The sequence below is a fragment of the Gavialis gangeticus genome, unplaced genomic scaffold, assembly GCF_001723915.1.
Source record: "Gavialis gangeticus isolate Ggan-Ray unplaced genomic scaffold, GavGan_comp1, whole genome shotgun sequence".
Classification (NCBI taxonomy): domain Eukaryota; kingdom Metazoa; phylum Chordata; order Crocodylia; family Gavialidae; genus Gavialis; species Gavialis gangeticus.
In genome coordinates, this window is record NW_017729032.1 from 254,567,691 (window position 1) to 254,572,374 (window position 4,684).

General features: G+C 44.6%; 1 long non-coding RNA gene across 1 annotated transcript in view; it reads right to left on the bottom strand.

Annotated features, from left to right (window-relative positions):
• LOC109302477 overlaps nt 1-3,605 on the bottom strand; it is a 12,869-nt gene extending 9,264 nt beyond the window's left edge. Inside the window, exons 1-2 of the long non-coding RNA XR_002098802.1 lie at nt 3,467-3,605; nt 3,213-3,217 (exon numbers count right to left, since the gene is read on the bottom strand). This is a non-coding gene — a long non-coding RNA (uncharacterized LOC109302477). The remainder of the gene's footprint in view (nt 1-3,212; nt 3,218-3,466) is intronic.
• Nucleotides 3,606-4,684: the final 1,079 nt, after the last annotated feature.

Below are 4,684 nucleotides of genomic sequence, written 5' to 3' on the forward strand. Positions count from 1 at the left end.
AGCTCTGGCCCTTTAAGAAAAAAAAAAAAAAAACCTAAAAACCCCCCGAACTCACTGCTCCTGCCAGCAGGGGGGATCTCTGCTGCCCTCCATTGCCCTGCACCACATGGGAGGCTCTTCATGAGCCTCGCAAAGCCCCAAGGCTGCACCAGGAGTGCTGAGTCCCAGGGCTTTTCTTGTTTTTTTTTTTTTTCTTAGAGGGCCGAAACTGGCCTGAGAGGGGCATCTGTGTGGGGTCTGGGGGAGCAGGGAGGGGGGCTGATGCAGAGCCCCCCATGCAGCATGGGTCAGTGGGGTTCAGTGGGGATTGTCCCCTCACCCGGCAGCACCCAGGGAGCACTTGGGCTTTGTTTTAAAGTACCAGGAGCCAGGACAGGCTTGGGCAGCCATGGGGGTCTGGGGGATCGGGCAGGGGTCAGGGGGCTGGTGGAGTGGGGTGGTCATGGGGGCTGGCAGGGGTCCCCCCATGGTCCCCTCCCTCAGCACTTACCAGCTTGGAGTTGGCTGCAGCTCCCTGCTGCAGCCACCAGGGACTGCCCGAATCATCAACACTCTCTGAATCTTTTCTGAAGTTTCAGAGAGCTTTGAATCGATTCAGACCTTTAAATTGGTCCCCTGATTCAATTCAGATTTGGAGATTTGGCCACCGAATTGGACCAAATCTCCTCCAAATCAAATCACCACCCAAAGCTTCATACAGCCCTACTGACTAGCTGTACATATGTGAGGCTTTAGCATAAGATAATTGATGGCTGTGTTGTGAAGACTCACTGTCCCAATTCTAATTAGTTTGATATGGGATGCAGGTGACCTCTGTCAGATTCCTTGGCTCTGAAGAAACACTAAACACCAAGACCTCCTTCTTTGCAAACCCTTGCGAGCAGGGAGTGATGCCAAATGAACTAACTAAGGCTGTCTGTTTGGCAGCAGCCCTGACCCATCATATACTGAGAACAGACTGGAGCTGCCTCTCTCTGTATTATGGGCACCATTTTGGTGTTAGACTGATAACATGCTGGCCACTTTTTATGGCCTGTCACAGGCTTAAATCCTGATGAATTTTCTGTATCACACAGTGTAGTGCATAATGAAAAGCCCATTGAAATAAATAGAAGGATTCATGGACTTGAATGGGTTTGGGTCAGACTCATATTAATTCCTGAATACTCCTATTTTATATATGAAAAGTATTAGGTAATACATTCAAATTATTTTGTAGAAAAAAAAGTGTTAAATCCAAATGAAACATTCATCTGTCAGCACTAAATGTTGCTTCTGTACCATTCAGACAGAAGCAACAACTTCTCCCCTTGTGCAGTATCTGAAGAGTTTGTTTGTGCATCCTTTCCATTAAAATTAGGAAGACAAACTTTCTTGGATGAGAACCGCTGGTAAGAAAGTTCAAAACATTTTCAAATGCTACTTGAGAAGGAGCCAACCTCTCAAAGAAGTTGCTGGAAGAGGGCAAAACCACAAGGAAGTATTAATACCCAGAACTAGAGAATCCCATATTTCACATAAACTGAAGTATATGTGAAGTTTGAAAGCTTATTCGCCATCTCTCCCAACTAAATAAGCTGGGACAGTAAAAGATATTACGTCACCACATAAATCTTGTTTCGCTCTTATCCTTTAACTATAATGGCCACAAGAACAACACTGTCAAAACAAAGTGAAAAATGAAATAAAAATGTTAAATCCTAGGAAAACTGCAGGTGAAAACCAAGTCACTGTGAAAATGGTGAAAGCAAATGATAATGAAACCAGCGATAAAAATCGCTGCAAATTTCAAAGTACAGGTCACCAGAGAAACACAAAATGGTTTAATGGCAAAAGTAACAAAGAAAGGTGATGGAATAGGTTTTGGAAAGTTACACTCATTTTAGAGAGAAGGAAAACCACCTAACGCAGAAAAAATTTGTAGAGAAAGGCCAAGGGAAGAACCATCTTGAATCATAACCCAGAAGATCATGTACTGAGTAGATTTTAACAGACAGTGCGTTGGATGGCAAAAACCAGGCTCCATAAGCTTCATAGGTTTTATGAAAACATCTGACAGCTTCACTTACAATACACTCTGGAACATACTGAAGTGCTTCTAGCATGCTAAAAAGTAATCAGCACTGAGGCATTACAACAAGGTACTGTTTGCATAGATAAAATAGATGAAGAGTGAGAAGTTTCAGGATGTATTCTCTGACCTCTTCTGGTGGGCATTACTAGAAATTTTGTTATAAGAATAAACAAAGATTGATATGACATGGGTATTGTGTGGCTTAAGAATATGGTCATGCCCAATGTGACCTTTGACAGCACACACAGAATTTAGATTTAGATTTGAGGGGAGTCTTCAACAGATAAATTTGTGTGCAACTAGTTACCAGACTATATTACAGACTATCAAGCTATCAGTAAGGACATAAATCCACATAGCTATCATATGGTGAAGATTTTAGGAGTTCAGTAAGAACACCAGCAGGAAATATTAAGTTACAGCTCTGATGACCAAAAAATAGGTATGTTCCAAATCCAGTATGTTATTTCTTATAACATGTGGTTAGTTTAAAAGGGACTTTACATGTGCCTTCTTCCAAAATGATAAGTTAAATCATCTGCTGGTGCTTCTTTTACTATGGCGTATAGTTCCGTCAATGGAAAGTTAGGGATGGGCTGCAGGCAGAACCTGAGGTTTGGAAGAACAGTTCCAAATTATCTTGAAATGAATATTGTTATTAGAGCTGATCCAATTTTTCTGTCACAAACATTTTGGACAGGAAATGGCTTTTTCAAAAACAAATCTGAACAAAAGTATGTCCTTTTCGTTTTTTTTCCAGTTCTTGACACTGGAGAGAGGGGAAGAAGGGAAAAAGAAAGAAAATTAAATTCTTGCAGGAAATTGGAAGGGTTTTTTTAAAGTAGAGCTGACCAAAGTTATTAAAAAAAACTTCTGTTTTTTTAAATGAAGCTTACCAACAAGTTCAAACTATTCATTATACTTCAGGGCTCAAACTGAAATCAGGGCCCCATTCTGCTATGTGTGGTTCAAATATAGAGTTATTCTTCAGCAAAGCAATAAAAAATATAGAAATGGTGTGGTTTATAGATGGGAATAAAGAAGGGACACATGGAGGACAAGCTACTTTCACAAGGTCACACAACAGATTAGTAGCAAAAAGCAGCAAAACCAGAGACCATAATCCAGCCCAGACTACACTGTCTCAAAATGGAGCCTCCTATCTACCCTGGATGTGTAAAAATGTTAGCCGTGCCTGGGCTAAAATCATGTGGCTTACATTAAGCATAGCTGCGAGCTGTGTGGGGAACTCAGTACAAGTCACAGAGAAGGCAGGCTGAAAGGGACCTCCAGAGGTCATTTAGTTCAACCCCCTGCCTGAGGCAGGATCATCCCTATCCAGACCATCCCATACAACTGTAATCTAAACGGTGGGGGGGAGCAAAGTCTGACCTGTGGGCCAGATAGGGCCTGCAGCCAGCTCCATTTCCTAGCAACCCCTGCCCACATTGCCGTGGCCAGTTTCCATGAAGACCCCAGGAGCAGCAATGCCATGGCAGCACAGGGCGACGGTTTCCATGGAGACCAGCCCCAGCAGCACTGGCAGGGTATGTGTCTGGGTAGGGAGCTGTTCCAGGGCTGGGGCTGGGATCTTGCAGTAGTGACAGCGTGGGTCAAAGTCGGGGCAGAGCTGCAATCCTCTGCCTGCACACCCCACTGCCACTCCTGGGGTCTCCATGGAAACCACAGTTCTGGGAAATGAAGTCTGGCCACCACCTGGATCTGTCATTTTGCCCACCCCTAAACTCTACATAAGACTATGCTTAACCCTGACACAACACAGACCTAACACCTTAACCTGCCACAGGTAAAGCAGGGGAACCATGGCAGCCAACGTCCTGCTTCTATAAAATGTCAATAAGACATTTTTCCAGATATTCAATTTAAATTTACTTGCTGTAACTTCAAGTCCTTGGTCCATACAGGAACTCAGAATAGAGAGAAGAGTGGATAGACTCAAGGGGGTAGTGGGTCATTGCAGAGGCTGATGGGTCTCAGAAGGCTTGCTGGGGTTGCCAGGGGAAAAGGGCAGGATTAGTAAGTCTGCAGAGAGGGCTGTCCATCTGGGGGTGGAGGGTTGGGGGGCTAAAAATAGCAGGGACAGGGTAGAGAGAAGGGGTAGGAAGAGTATAGCCCTGTGGCTGGGGCAAGTGGTTGAACTTTTCTAGTCCAGAGCTGTGCTCCAAACATGTGCAGACATTTACTGGATTGGGTTAACCTGTTTCTGATCTAAGTTAGGACCTACACAGGGCCATTTTGGCCCAATTTAAACCCTCCAAATGCCTACATAAATGGACATTAAGACTGACAGTTGATTTAAATGTAATGTCTGTATGTATTTCCTGAAAGTATCCTAAAACCTGCTACTTGCTTCACATCAATGTAATCTGGTTACCTTCAACGGTGTTACTCAGTACCATGGCAAGGAAGTTTGGTGCCTGGGGCAAAGCTTGCAGTGGCAGCCTGCCCTCACCCCATGCACAGATCTGGGGAACCCTTCCCCCCCACCCATACTTGCCCAGGAGTGCACACAGTGGTGGGAGCCACCCTCCCCACGTCCCCACATCCCCCAAACAAGCTGCTTGTGGCTCCATCCCACACCCCACCCCA